This window comes from Canis lupus, chromosome 23 (assembly GCF_011100685.1).
Source record: "Canis lupus familiaris isolate Mischka breed German Shepherd chromosome 23, alternate assembly UU_Cfam_GSD_1.0, whole genome shotgun sequence".
NCBI lineage: Eukaryota > Metazoa > Chordata > Mammalia > Carnivora > Canidae > Canis > Canis lupus.
Window position 1 is genome coordinate 50,492,499 of NC_049244.1, and position 15,957 is coordinate 50,508,455.

Here is a 15,957-nt window from a genome sequence, read left to right on the forward strand (position 1 = left end):
CCCTGCCTATTCAAAACCTAGAACTCCTAACTCTCTTCGCGGTGACATTTCTATAGATCTTCTCAGCTCCAGTGCTGCCTGCTGACAACCTTGTTTTCTCAGTGTCTCCAGCTAGAAGGGCTGTGAAAGAGCATCAGATAGGTCCAGCTTCTGGCCGTTAGCTCAGTTCTGGCAGAGTCCTTGACACCGAGAAGAAATGCCTTCTCGAACACTGGCACGAACGAAGAGCTCTCAGTGCCCGTAGGGACGTGCCCGTTCTGGTCCCAGCAAGCTTTCAGGGTGCAGGGGCGGTAGCAGCAGGGAATGGGATCCTCATGATGATGACGACTTTCTCCCTGCTGCTTCAGTGAGGTCACGAGTGTGACATTTTCCATGAAAGGGAACCGGAGGCCTGGGTGGGCCCATGATGGACACGTCTAGTTTATTCTGGACACTTATTTCCATATGTGAAACTCCAAAGATGTCCCCAGAACACTGTCAGTGACAGTTGTATAGGCTGGGCTTTTTAATTGGGGGCCTACAATGTAGACTGGGATATTTTTAACGGATGCTTTTTGGTCTAGTTGCTCTAGCAGTTGCTGAAAGCGGAATGGCTTATTTCTCTCTTTGATTTTTCAATTGTTGCATACATTGTTGAAGGTCTGTTAAGATGTACATACTAATCGCTGTTATGTCCTCCTGATGAATTAACCTTTTTATCATTATAAAATGTGTCACTTTATTTCTGGGAATACTGTTGGTCTTAAAGTCTACTTTATCTTTTATTAACATATTAATATGGCCGCCCCAGCCACCACCACCTTACTGTTGACATTGCATAACTTTTTCTACCCATTTACTTTGAACCTACCTTTATATACCTAGTGCATCTCTTGAAGACAGCATACATTTGGATCTTGCTTTTTCATTCCTTCTAACAAACTCTGCCTTTTCGTCAGGGTGTTTAGTCTATTAACATTTAATGTAATTGTTAATAATATTGGATTTATGTTAGAATTAGGCTTTCTGTTTATCCCTCTGCTCTTTTATCTTTGTTCTTCCTTACTATCTTATTTTGGCATTTTAAAATTGTGTTTTTTAAAGAAATGTATTTTAGTTTACCTATTGTCTTTTTAGTTACATGACTTTTCGTTATCTTTAATAATGGTTTCTCTAGGGAGTATAATATACGTTCCTTAGCTTTTTATAGTTTATTTAGAGTTAAATTTTAACATATATGTTAAATATATGTATTTTAGGGCAACCTGGGTGGCTCAGAGGTTTAGTGCTGCCTTCAGCCCAGGGTGTGATCCTGGAGACCTGGGATCAAGTCCCGTGTGGGGCTCCCTGCATGGAGCCTGCTTCTTTCTCCCTCTGCCTCTCTCTCTCTCTCTCTCTCTGTGTCTCATGAATAAATAAAATCTTAAAAATATGTATATATTTTTAATATATGTGTATATAACATAGAAACTTTGCAAATATATAGGTCCATTTACAGGCACCCCACACCATTTAGATTATATATACTTTAGCCCCTTGAGACAATGTTAGAAGTTTTACTTCATAGAGTCCAATGATTTTAAAGAAATTCAGAGGGAAAAAAATCGTCTTTTCTATTTGCCCACATATTTGCCATTTCTAGCACTCTTCATTCTTTCCTAATAATTATTTGTCTGGTATTGTTTTCTTTCTACCTGAAATGCTACTCCTTTAGCATTTCTTTTCTTTTCTTTTCTTTTTTTTTATTTATGATAGGCACACAGTGAGAGAGAGAGGCAGAGACATAGGCAGAGGGAGAAGCAGGCTCCATGCACTGGGAGCCCGACGTGGGACTCGATCCCGGGTCTCCAGGATCGCGCCCTGGGCCAAAGGCAGGCGCCAAACCGCTGCGCCACGCAGGGATCCTCCTTTAGCATTTCTTACACTAAATATCTGATGGGGACAAATTTTGTCTTTTGTCTGAAAAATGTTTTTATTTTGTCTTTTTCCAGGATATAGAATTCTGGATTGAATCCCTCCCAAAACTCCCACCCCCAATAATTTAAAGAGCTTATTCTACAGGTCCCCGGCCTCTACAGTTTCTATTGAGAAGTTAAATGACCTGAACCACTGTTACCATCTTGATAATGTGTCGTGCGTGTCTGGCTACATTCAAATTTTTTCTGTATCTTTGCTTTTTGGGACTTTGACTATAAAATGCGCCTAGGGATGGTTTTCTTTATATTTATCCTATCTAGGGTTTGCTGACCTTCTGTAAATTAATGTCTTCACCAAAAATATGGGAAACTTTCAGTAATTACTTCTTTAATTGTATTCTCTCTCATATTCAATTACATATATGTTAGACCTTTGAATATTATTCCTTAAGTCCTTGGAGGACTGATTATTTTTTAAATCTTTTATTCTTTTTTTTTTTTAATTGGGAAATTTCTATTTATGTGGCTCCAATTTTATTTTTTCCTTCTATCTCCATTCTCAAGAAGAAGGATGGCCATGGCAGAGGATCCAGTGCACATCGGAGTCCTCAAATCCTTGCCATGGCCATCACCACCGCCACCGCCACTGCCCCCACCCCAGTTGGCAAGCTTCTGAGCAGCAATGGAGTGAAGCAGAAGGAGGATGTGAAGTGATGCTTCTGAAAATCTACCCATGTAGTGATTATTTTCCCGTAAATTATATTACTTGATTCTGGAATTTGCATCTTTAAAAAAAATACATAGCTTTCATTTGCAAACTAATAGAAACTTCCTTTATATTCATGATGAGCATATTTTCCTTTCCACCCGTGAGCAGAGAGATGGAATTGCTGTTTCAAAATCCTTGCCTGCTAATCCCAATGTCTCAGTCATCTCATGGTCATTCTGTTTGTGTTTTTGTTTGCATTTTTAAATCTTGAGAATGGGTCCTATTTTCTCATTTCTTTGTATGTCGAGTAACTTTGGATTATATTCTGGACATTGTAAGTGTTGTCTGTGGAGATTCTGGATGCTATTCTATTTCTCCATAGGGTTGTTGCTGTTGTTATAGCAGGCACTTAACATAATTGAATTCAGAGTACAAACTCTGTCTCCTGGGCAGCAGCTGCAATCTCATTTCTGAAAGTTTAGTCTCTCCTGGGCCATCTGGAGTCTGCCTTGCAAATGCGTGGTTCAGAGGTCAGCCAGACATTTGGGCAGAATTAATAGACAGAATTTATAGTTCCTCCCTCTGGCTCTCATTTCTGTGATTTCCCTTTTGCTTTCCAGTGGGTGTGGCTGCCCAAACTTTGCCCTCTGATTCTTTAACCCAGAAAGACTACAGTCTTTCTAGCAGAGTCTCAACCACTCCACAGGACATAGATGAAACCTGCTGTCAGGCCAGAAGTCATGAAAATGCGAAATCTATCTGCTTCCATTCCCTTCTTTCAAGTGTCGACTCCCTTCTGTCAAGATCTGAGATTTTATTTTATCCTACTTACCAGCCAATAAATAAGCCTGTCACTATTTCATAGGTCAGAAAGAAGGGCTTTATTACTCCTGGCATAGGAAACATTATTGGTATCCACATGTTGGCATTGATTCCTGCTGGCCCCCAAGTCCCACAACGATGACTCCATGGGCCTGGCCAGATAGAAGCCTGCACACACAGTGGGTTGCATTACAGGACAGGAACACTGGGTTTGGGGAATCTCGTTTATGTTAAACAGTTAAGAAGCCTATTCTTTGAGGGAGACCTTCTATAATCCCACATTTGCTTACTACAAATTCAATTCTGAGTAATGGCTCAGGTTATGAGCGGTCAGGACCTTCTGCCCTAGGCACACCCAGAAAGAAGGTTATGGGTCTATGCCACCTCCCAGTGTACAGGGGCACTTAAGGTCTATGGCAGACTGTTTCTCCTCACAATAAATGTGTCTTTTTTTTTTTTTTTTCATTGTTCTTGGGTGCTTTCAGGTAGTTGTTTTATATTCAGAGTTTATGGTTGTTATCTTCAGGAGGATAATGCTGACAGGAGCTTATTTGACCATTATAGGTAGTGGAATTGGCCACTTTGCCTTTGTAGACCACATATGAATGGTTTGGGAAGAGCCCCACCCAGGCCCAGAGTTCTTACCGTCTTGTGTGGGACACCACCCCAACCTTGCAGTAGGTGCATCTTGTTGAGACATCATAAATTTAGTCGTGTGTGAAAGACCAGGTAGCGGACAAGGCCCCAAAGTCCACAGACATGGTCTTTCTGCCCTTCTGCTGTCACATTGCAGTGACTCAGCAGATCTGATGGACTCTCATCTTGGATTTGGTTTAATCAACGGAATTCCTAGGAAGGAAAGTGTCAGGTAGCTGAGGACCTCATCAATTATATTAACAGAAAATCTGCAGGCCTGATAAATGGGGCCTCCATCGACTCAAGCCAATACGAGAGAAGCGTCAGCCCCTTGAGGAAATCCCAGACAGAGTGCAGAGGACGAGAAGACAGATCTGTCTTTGCTGACACCAGCAGAGGAGGAATTGCTGTCATCCTGGAGCTGCTCCGAAGGCAGTCCTCCCGAGGGAAGAGACTGGGGCACATAGAATTATGGAAGAGAGCTGCTTTCTACAACAAACAAAATGAAGAAGCGGATGCATCCTGGATTCATCAGTCCCACCATATTCCTTACCACCTACCAGCATCTGGCTTTATTCTGCTCTCCCTTTCTCAGCAGCTAGAGTGACCCTTTTAAAATTCAAATCACATCATGTCACCAGCTGCTCAAGTCTCCAATGACTCTCCTCACACTGAGAATAAAATCTGAAATCCTACCCTGCCTCTATAAGATCTGGCCTCTGGCAATTTCTCCAGACTCAGTTGTTATCTCCTCATTCACCAGGCTAACAGTGATACGGTCTCCCTTTCCTCAAACACTCCCAGCATGCTCCTGCCTCAGGGCTTTTCCACTTGCTGTTTCTTCCACCTGGAACACTCTCATTCCAGAAATTAGCGTGATTGCCTCACTTCATTCAGCTCTTTGCCCAAATATTACCCCTCCTTTGAGATCTCGTCTGGACAGACCGTCTAAAATAGTAATCACCGTCATTCTCTGTCCTCCTTACCCCATTTATTTTTCTTTATAGCATTTGTCACTATTTGGTATAATATTGTATATTTATTTGTTGTTTTTTTTTTTCTGTTCTCTGTACTAGAACATAAGGTCCTTGAGGGCAGGGTGTTTACAACTCTGTTATTTGACGTATTCCCAGCACCCCAAATAGTGCCTAATACATAATGGGTACTCAACTGATAATTGTAGAATAAAGGAATTACTAAAACTTATTAGCATTAAGAGTAAAAGGAACATTTTTAATGTTGTAGCTCAGACTCCATGCTCCGAAGAGCAGATGAGAAATAATTGACAAGAACAGTGGCCCATGAACTTCTCTAACGTAGAACACTTTCTGAAGTTTATTCTACCAAAGTAAACGTATGTATAAATATGGTAAAGGCAAATGTGAGAGCAATAATAAAATAGCACGTTTCTATGGTAGGGAATCAGCCCACCCACATAGTCAAGATTTGAAGAACAGCGTGGAAGTGTTTTGTGTTAAAATTGAGTACTTTGTTTCCTTCCCAGTAGAAGACTTCGATTCACTTAAGTAGGTGCTAAGTAGTCATGAGTGTACGTGATGACACCTTATGATCCAAATGCCATTTGGAGATACGACTAATTCCAAACATGGATTTATTTTTTTTTTGAACATGGATTTAAAAGCATTTTCTGTTCAATAATGTATTTTTTAAGTTGATTCTCTAGACAATGAAACAGATTAGGATATTCTTATATGCTAATATTGGCATGATGCCTTGAGAAATATGGTTTTCGGGCAAGACTTAAGATAGAAATACCATTTATGAAACACATGTGTGTGTGTTTGTATATATAAATATAAATGTTGGTGTGTGTGTGTAGTATTGTGTAGTATAGTTGTGGGCTATGTGCCAGATACTGTGGTACAAATGTAGTACTATGGGCTAGACCTGGGATAATATAGGTAAATCACAGCCCCTTTATCAAATAAGAGTTCAATCTAATGTGAGAATTGGAAATATAAACAAATACTTGAAAATCTGGGTCATATGAGATCTAATAGAAAAATATTCAAAGTACAGAGCTGCCAGAGGGAAGGGAGAGGTCATCTCTGTCTTGGCATCAGGAGAGAGGGAGAAGATAAAGATTAAAAAGGTTTGCGGAGATGATTAAGATAGCAAAAGTCGGGGCACCTGGGCAACTCATTCAGTTAAGCATCTGACTCTTGGTTTCAGCTCAGGTCATGATTTCAAGGTCCTGGGATTGAGCCCCAGCTTCAGGCTCCACACTCAGCATGGAGTCTGCTTGGGATTCCCTCTCTTCCCCCTTTCTGCCCCTCCTGTTCATGCTCTCTCTGTAGAAATAAAAATCTTTAAAAAATAAAAAGAAAGATAGCAAAGGTGGCAGGCATACCAGGTAGGCAGCTCCCTTTCTTCCCACTCACCTTTCTTTGAATTCTGGTCTCTTTCCCATATCTTTGACATCTCCCTTTGGCACCCACTCAGCACCTGGCTTCCCCAATTTAGCATAACTCTTCTCTTTGCCTCTTATGTCAGGTGGGTTCTCAAGCTGTGTTGCTGCTGACTCCATGGGGTTCTGTTGTCTGCACCCACCCACCACCCCAAAGCTCTAGCCCAACAGTCAGCATCCCTTCCTATACATACTTTCCCATGCTTCACAGCAGAGGTGAAAATTTAGACAAGGATGACCTGGACAAAGTAACGAAGGCCCAAAAAATGCGTGTGGAAGGAGTTGCTCGATGTTTGAAATGAGACAGCAGGCAGGAGACCAAAGCAATGATCCATGAGGCCAGGCAGTTGTGGCAGATTATGAAGGACATGGTACACCATGAAAAGAGTGTAAGCTTTCTTGTGGAGGCAGTGAAGTGCTATGGTTTGCTGTTGAGGAGGAACTACACCACTTGGAGGTTGGATTGAAGGAATAATGCAGTTTTCCAGGACAAACTACAAGGAGACAACTATTTCTGTGGACACTGATCTATTAACACAGCCCAAACCCACAAGACTTCCCAACTATCATATCTCACTGTTGGCACATATTACTATTATGTTTAGGTCTTCTAAGGAATTTGGTGTCCCTTTACTATTTCACTGGGCCACCTCTATCTTGTAGCTGTGACATTATTAAATGTAACTGGAAGACATCATTAGTATTGAACTGAGTTTCATGAAGTTAGTCTCAGCCCATTGTTACAGCCAGTCTGTCTTTCCTAGCCGTGGGCCAACTACAAACTCGGGAATCACGTCTTCTGTTCTCGGCAATGGAATTGTTGAACAGAATGCAGTACAGTACGAAGCTGTGTCGCACAGCATTAACGATCTCCTCCCAGGGAGAAATTGATCTAGAATTCAAAATGCTTCCAGCAGGTTGTTCAGTCAGCTACAAAATCACTTGATTCCACAGCCCATCTGGTGAGTGTCTGCCTTGTTGGAATGGAGGTGTTTGATATTTACACCGTTTGCCTAATCTCCCAATCTAGATATCTAGTCTGTCTAGAGTATCTAGTATCTAAATGGTGAATGAATCTACCTTTGTATATTATCCAAATTTTCTACTGTGGGTCTTTTCCAGGTAGGAAGTTATGGTGAGATTTCAACAAATTCACTTTTGCTGCCCTTTCTTTTTGCTGGTGACCACTTTGCATGCAGCCAGTCAACTTGAGCTTTCCAATATTTCACAGGGAATTTTGGAACCAGAAATGAAATTAAGGATCAAAAAGTCAAAAGACGGGAAAAAGTTTCAAGTGCCTCAAGACCAAACAGAGTTAGTCCCCATTCTCCATACCTCTTCCCTCTTTCCCCCTGGTATGGAAAGGGGAAGGAGAATGTGAAGAGAATTAGGTGCTGGAGGTGGGGAACATGTCCCCTGCCAACAATCATAGGTCAAATCAAGAAGGGGATGGAGATAACTGAATGTTACCTTTGGGGATCTGAGAGGAGAGGGAACCAGGAACCTGCTGCCCAGCGGGAGCTCTGGAAGAAAGCTGCTTTGCAGAGAGGCTATGTGCACCCAGGGGCATGGGATGAGGATGGTGTGGGCACACACGGCCTTCTGTAACTCCCTCCAGGGAGAGGGTGAGAGCAGTTGAACACTCCCAGTGTCCCAAGTAAAATGGGAATTTAGCTGAGAAGGCATTGAAGGGTGAAGTCCTCTTACTTTCACAGATGGAGAAGAGACCACTCGATAGAAGACAGTAGAAGGACCAGACCAGAGACTCTTAGCAGATGTGGACATAGAGGCAACTGTCCTTTAATTACCTTAAGTCTATTCTACATTTCAAGGGAGTCCAGACCAGGCTATATTAAGATGGAGAGGTAAATACCTTTCCTCATTCAACGGTGGCCTTTGTATAAACCCAGAGCTTGTAATTCACCCCAGGGGAAGAGAAGGGAAGGGAGGGGAATCCTTAATGAGACCAAGGTGGTTTTTTTTTTTTTTTTTTTTTTTTTTTTTTTGAGACCAGGTTTTAATTACAAAATGACTTTGATATCTTAGAAATGTCATTGTCTTTCCCCAAATATAATTAGATTAAGGTTTCTGAAAATGAGACCCTGAGATAGGTACAGGAAAAATTTAAAACTCTCTTTCTTGCAAACCATATCCTATCTGCCACACTTTCATAGTAAAACAATAAGTGAGAAAATAGGACTAGCTTTGTATGCTTATCCATGCTAGTGGCTGAGTTATCCCCTCTGTCTCTGCTAAGTGCATATCACCAGCCCTGAGGCATCATCAGACTTACCATGTAAAGTTTCCAGGGCCCATTTGTTCTTACTTTAAGAAATCAGGGCAGTCTTTGCCTGTCTCTGCTCTTCAGGCACTTCTGTTCATCATGGTTTCTCCCGGACCCTTGACTGGTTCTAGAGTCTGGGTCTCTCAACTCGTAGATGATGACCCAGAAGTCTTTCAGAGTTGGGTTTTTTGTTTTGTTTGTTTTTTTTTAATAGCCACAAGGACTGCTTTATATTTGCCCCCGATGCTGGGTCACAGTTCCACTTTGAGTCATTTCTGTTGACATTTTCACCTTGAGAACATTGTCCTCACTGGAAGAAGATGGGCTCAAAAGGACAGTTGAGGCGGTGTGGCTTCCAGCTGTCAGCAGCCACAACACATCACCTGCCAAGCAGCGACCATTCTTTTGTCAATCCCCTGGGACTCTGCAAGATGCCAAGACAGTCTCTGCTGAGCCAGCGAGCGCTCACGGCATCCTCTTCTGTGGTCCCTGAGGCGAGCTAGGGGTCCTTCGGTGTGTTTGGGAAATGTCAGCTCACTGACCTCTGTCCCCCCAGGGTGCACCACAGGCCTTCCCAAAAGCTTGTAGGCTTTACAGGCTTTGTAGCCAAAGCCCCAGTGTTCCTGTTTCCATTAGCATTCCATCATCTGTGGTGCTGCTCCTCCAGAGTGTGCCTCTCACCTCCTACTAACACTCAGTTTTAAAGAAAGGGGCAAGGATGGGATCCCTGGGTGGCGCAGCGGTTTGGTGCCTGCCTTTGGCCCAGGGCGTGATCCTGGAGACCCAGGATCGAATCCCACGTCGGGCTCCCGGCATGGAGCCTGCTTCTCCCTCTGCCTGTGTCTCTGCCCCTCTCTCTCTCTCTCTGTGTGACTATCATAAATAAATAAAAATTTATTTAAAAAAAAAAAAAAAAAAGAAAGGGGCAAGGAGACTGACCTTCCTCCTCATCCTGAGTAGAGCCCCCACCTCTGCCCAGGAAGAGGCTCCTGTGGGTGTGGATGTGGCTCTGGCCCCGGGACACTGCTGGGCAGGGTCTCCTTGTTCCACCGCCAACACTCAGGCACTGGAAACCTCCTAGAAGACTTGGTGATTGACCTGGCTTTGCAAATAGATGTCGTCTGAGCTGTCCTTTAAAACCATCCCAAGGTTTTTTTTTTTTTTTTTTTTTTTTTTTAATTTATTTGACAGAGAGAGAACACAAGTAGGTGGAGCAGCAGGGAGAGCAGCAGACTCCCCGCCGAGCCAGGAGCCCAGTGCAGGGCTCGATCCCAGGACCCCGAGATCATGACCTGAGCTGAAGGCAGACGCTTCCCCGGCTGAGCGCCCCCGGTGCCCCCTCAAGATTCTCTTCTGAACACTTAGTCTCATTTGCCCCAGAGATGGCCCGATGATGGGGAACCGGGCCTGTCGGCGTGGCATTCAGGGGCTGCAGAAAGGCAGGCCCGTGGCCGGCGCCGAGCAGATCAGTGGGGCCCAGCCAACAGCGCAGGTTCTGTGCCGGTTCAGGAAGAAGCTTCCCGCGGAGCCTGGTAGAAGAAGAACTAGAACGCGGTGAAGTTTTCCTGAGCGCTGACCGTTCAGTCTAAGAGAATCCCTTTTAGGGGCAGCCCGGGTGGCCCAGCGGGTTTAGCGCCGCCTTCACCCAGGGTGTGATCCTGGGGCCCCGGGATCGAGTCCCACGTCGGGCTTCCTGCATGGAGCCTGCTTCTCCCTCTGCCTGGGTCTCTGTCTCTCTCCCTCTCTCTCTCTGTCTTTGTCTCTCCCATGAATAAATAAATAAAATCTTTAAAACAAAAAATCTTAAAAGAATCCCATTTAGGGCCGCTTGGGCGGCTCAGCCTGTGAAGCTTCCAACTCTTGATTTCGGCTCAGGTCATGATCTGAGGCTTCCAGGCCGGAGCCCTGCAGGCAGCTCCTTGCCCAGCTCAGGGCCTGCTTGAGGCTCCCTCCTCGCCCCTCTGCCCCCACCCCCAACCTTGCACACGCTCTGGCTCGCTCTCAGATAAGTAAATACAATCTTATAATTCCTTCTTAAGATAATTTTAAAAACATTCTTTTTTCTATTTATTCATGAGAGACACAGGGGGAGAGAGAGAGAGGCAGAGACACAGGCAGAGGGAGAAGCAGGCTCCCTGCAGGGAGCCTGATGTTGGACTCGATCCCGGGTCTCCAGGATCACGCCCTGGGCCGAAGGCGGTGCTAAACCTGCTGAGCCACCTGGGCTGCCCAAGATAATTTAAAAAATATTCTTACAGACACACACCTCGTACGTATAAAGGAGAGCACATACGTGATATTTAAAATTGAAGACTCTTCTTTCACTCTATATGGTATCAGAGGTCTTTTTTTTTTTTTTTTCCATTTATGAAACCCTGGTGATAGCAGATGGTGGTAGGCATTCTGTTTGTGTGTCTGTTAGTGTCCTAATGTGGCAAAATAAAAGTTAGCGACCTTATGTCCATTCCCCAAATTGTTTTACTTTTTATTTTTTTCCCCCAATTTGTTTTAGAATGTTTACTGGTACTTAGGATCTAGGCATCTGGAAACCCCTAGTGTTGATGAAGTCCCTGTGGGCTAAGTTTTGGCAGCAAGACATCGAATTTTCCCTAACGGTCTTGTGTGGGACCCACTGGGATAAGCTGCACAACCATTAAAAGAGGTGGGGGGAGAGTATCCACAGGGACATGGATGTCAGTGGGGATCTTGAAATGCTCCCCCTCTGCCCGCCTCAGAAGGTGCTGAGCTCAGGGCTCTAGGCTGGAATGGGGTGGGCCTTCCCTACAGCTGCTTTCTCGGCTTGCCATATGTAAATATGTGCTCTAGCCCCACATAATCCTGATCACTTCTGTATCTTGACAAGTTTTATTTAAAAAAAAAAAAAAGCCACGAGTCATATATGAGCTTTTAGATTAAAATGAGTTGGCCTCTTTTTTTTTTTTTTTTTTTAAGGTTATTTCTGGGCTTCATATGTTTGGATTCTTAATTAGAGACTGTGGACATTCCTTCATTCGAATGGCGTATTTTAAAAGGGAAAACACTAATGAGAGTTTCTATAGGAGCACGAAAGGTCAGGCATAAGTAATTTGATGCCAAGCTTTCTAGCTTCCATGCAAGGATCCTGCTCCTTTACTTTTCACCACGTTTAGTCCTTCGGTTTCTTTCCTTGGAGTGGGTCCTCTATACCCTTTCCCTCTAACGGGCTCAGTCGCACCAAGGACCTCAGGTACCGGTGCATCACGTTCTCTTGGAACTGTCTGTTCGGAGTGGGTTAGTGACCCCTAGCCCATGTATGGGTTACTTCCAACCAATTCCAGCTTTTCCACAGCCAGGGTGTCAGCATCTGAGGTAAAGAATGTCTGCACCCGGACAACTGGTGTTAAGGCCTCCGTATGCACTACTACCCTCCCTACAAATCTAGGGATAGGCACCCTGTGCTCAAACCACGGTCAGACCAAGAGGCTTGAATTTTCCTTCAGAAAATATGGCCATTGTGCTACAGAGCCCTTTGGTAAAACTTAAAAGTGATAATGGAACTTTTTGGAGGTGTTTGATGCTTTTGAAAACCTCTTTGTTCTCAGGGTAAGTAAAACAACAACACAGCTGTGCATGGGATTTGTGACTTCCTCTGGGGAGACCCGTTTCACCCCTGGATGTTAGGATTAGTTGTTCATTTCCGAGCCTAGATAGTCAAGTTTGGTCAGAAGCCTTCCTGTAAAACGGTTCCCAAGATCCTTTTCTTTTCCCTGGTCCCTTAGCCAACCTTTGGTGACGGTGGCCTGTCCAATGTAGAGCCTCAAAGAGCCTTAAAGCTGGCCTGAGATAGAATGGGACCAGAGCTAAAAATCTGTTTGGGTAGTGTTCCTGCCCTGCTCTCCCTTGTATGCATCATTTCTCACCCCCTTTGCCCTTCTTTCCCCTTCTCGTTTTTTTCTGGAAAAAGAAATAAAGGCACAGGGTGAAAAAAATCTTCAAAAGAAAAGCGTGTAGAGTGACAGGTAAATCTCCCTCACCTGTTCTTGGTTTCTCTACCCCGGACTGTTAGGTGTTTCCCATTCACTGTAATAGTCTGTGAATATACAAGTAGACACGTGTACACGTACGTATACATCATACGTATACATACACAGGTGTGTGTACGTTTTTTTCCTTAAAAAATAGTAATAAGTTATAGCCATTGTTCATCTGGCTTTTTTCCTTGGAAATATATCATGGAGGTCAGCTCACATCAGTCTATATCTGCCTCATTCAATTTTGTGGAACATTCTATGTGTAGCTAGCTATACTATAGTTGGCCCAGGACGGTCCCTATCGGTGAATGAATTGTTCCTACTTTTCTGTGCGTGCACACACATACAGTAGCTGCATTGAAAAGCAAGATAAGTGCGTTTTTAGGTACAGGTATAAGTATATTCATAGGAGGAATTACTAGAAGTGAAATTGCATGATCAAATGTAATGTCCATTTAAACTTTTCATGCATGCTGCCAAATTGCTCTAAGATAGCCTCATAATCTCTTACTGATAATGTTTGAGAATGCCAATTTCCCTTGCCCAATAATGAGTGATAATATCAAACTTTTTGATCTTTGCTAACCTGAAAAGTAAAAAATCATCATGAAGTTTCAATTTGCATCTTTCCACATATTCAGAGTTCACTTGTGTTTCTTTTATTCAGCCGTCTGTGGATGTGTTCACTTTTCAGTTGGGTTGCTGGTCTTTCTCTCCAGAAGTGTTTAGTTTTTATGTCACCAAATGATCAGGCTTTGTAGTTTGTGTCATGCTTTGAAAGTCCTCCTAGATAATTCTTTTAATCCCAAATTTTCTTCTAAATCTTTTAGGTTTCATTTTCTTTAATTCTTTTCTTTTTACATTTAAATCTTGATCTCTCTGGAGTTTATTTTGATGTAGTAAGTGTATTGCTTTCCTTATCCTAGGGGAGGTGGAAAAAAAGAGCACCTCTAGTTGTAGCTGCACAGGCCCAGGGAAATAGAGATGCAGAGTCCAGTGGACCAGCTACACCATCAGTGAGCATCTTTCACTGACGCACAGATTCTCCCCTCTGGCTCTGAGCTTTTTGACAAATGCATGACGCATTGATGAGATGATGTGATGGGCTCGTCTTTTTTTTTTTTTTTTTTTTTTTTTGATCTCACTTGCAGCATAGGCTCAGAGTTACATAAACTGGGAACAAAACTTTGCTTTACCCTTGTGAATTGTGAAGCTTCAGACGAGTTATCTTACCTGAAGTCAATTTCTGCATCTGTGAAACTAAGGACCGCAGCTCTAGCACATCGTGGATATTGCGAGGGTTATGACACAAAAGGGGCACGCATGGTTTTGCCTGGCACAGTGCCCAGCTTCTAAAAGTTGCCCCATAAGTGTTAGTTTAATCCTTGGTTTTCCTCTGGATTTTTTACCCCCATTTAACTTTAGGTTTTTTCTCATATAAATATAAGTCAATCCTAGTCAGGAATCATGGTCCCTAGCTTCCCATTTGGGCCGCCTCTTCACAACCCACCCACATTTTCTCCTGCACCAGCTCTTATCTGGGACTCTCCCCACTACACCTGTGAGGACTCACTGATCACTTATGAACTCCTAAGCCCAAACCTTGTAACTCCATCTACATTCCCCCAACTTCCGGGCTGTTCTTACCTTGGCACTAAGATCATACACTTTCCTGCTGATCATGCCCCTGACCCTCGGTCATTTCCTGACTCCCAATCATTCCCCAACCCTTGCTCATTTTCCTGACTGCAGCCTTGCCCTTCTCCAAATCCATGCTTGAGGCTGCTGTTAAATTACTACATTCTGCTTCTAGAAACAAATCCAGTCACCTTACTTCTCTGCTTAAAAGGTAAAAGCCCAGTAGCTCTGCACAAAAGACAAAGCTCTCTGTGAGCTCATTCCTGCTGGCATCTGGAGCCTTCTCTTGCAGCTTACAGATTTCCCAAATGCACTGTTCTTTTCCACACCTCTGTGACTTTTCCCTTGCTATCCCTTCGTCTCGGAATGCTCTTCCCTTTATTCTTTCAGCTGGAAAATTCTTCCCATATTTCAAAAGTGCATCGCATTCCTGCTTCCTGCTCCTCCTCTCTGCAAGTTTACTCACCTCTCCCGCTTACCTCGTCTCTTGGACTGCTTTGCCTCTGCCTCTGCCCAAGCCCAGGGACAGTGGCTTGGAGTCACCACTTTATACACACATCGATTAAACACTTATCACATGACACTCCATTATCCTCACATATTAAATTATTCAGATCCGTGCCTGTTCTCCCCTAGATTGAGTTCCCTACAGTTGAGGGCTACAGCTCTATTTACCCCTAGCATATTGCCTAGTATGTAGTAGATTTTCAAAATTAGGTGTCAAAAATAAAATATTAGCCCACCACCAATAACATCCAAACATTTTCTCAGCCTCCAGGGGAGGAATAATTGAGGTAGGATTTCTAGGCTTCAGGACATGTAAAACTTTTTTGTATTTGCAAAATTCCAGGATAATTAACACGCAGGATTAGTTTCAGGTGTACAATATGGTGATTCAATGATTCCATACATTACTCAATGCTTCTCACAATACGTGTGCTCTTAATCCCCTTCACCTGTTTCGCCTGCCCCCTGCCTGCCCCCTGCCTGCCCCCCCCTTGCCCCCAGTTTCCCTCTGGTAACCATAAGTTTGTTCTCGATTGTTGAGTCTGTTTTTTGTTTCTCTCTTTTTGTTTGATTTTGTTTCTTAAATTCCACATATGAGTGAAACCATGTGGTATTTATTTCTGACTTGACTTAGTATAATATACCCTCTAGATCCATCCATGTTGTTGGCAAAGGGCAAGACTTCATTTTTTATGACTCCGTAATATTCCATCGTGTATATATATATATATATATATATATATATATATATCACCTCTTCGTCTATTGATGGACACTTAGGTTGCTTTCATATCGTGGCTTTGGTAAATAATACACTCAACATAAGGGTGCATATATCTTTTTGAATTAGTGGGGGGTTTTTTGTTGCTTATTTTGAAGTAAATACCTAGTAGTGGAATTTTTGGATCATGTGGTAGTTCTGTTTTTAGTTTCCTCAGGAACCTTCATGCTGTCATGCCCACCAACGGTGCGTGAGGGTTCCTTGATCTCTACAGTGTTGTCTTTGGGGCGTGTAATGTTTAGCTAAT

The 15,957-nt window shown here is 43.3% G+C and overlaps 1 protein-coding gene and 1 long non-coding RNA gene across 6 annotated transcripts in view; both read left to right on the top strand.

The window, feature by feature from the left end:
* KCNAB1 (potassium voltage-gated channel subfamily A member regulatory beta subunit 1) overlaps positions 1 to 15,957 on the top strand; it is a 359,350-nt gene that overhangs the window by 161,317 nt on the left and 182,076 nt on the right. The window lies entirely within an intron of this gene.
* The window catches only part of LOC111092013, a 32,758-nt gene that overhangs the window by 2,590 nt on the left and 14,211 nt on the right, over positions 1 to 15,957 (top strand). Inside the window, exons 2-3 of one of the 2 annotated variants that reach the window (XR_005377262.1) lie at positions 5,308 to 5,416; positions 8,206 to 8,449. This is a non-coding gene — a long non-coding RNA (uncharacterized LOC111092013). Of the gene's footprint in view, positions 1 to 5,307; positions 5,417 to 8,205; positions 8,450 to 15,957 lie in introns of those variants that run through there. The other variant, XR_005377263.1, reaches the window with a different exon arrangement.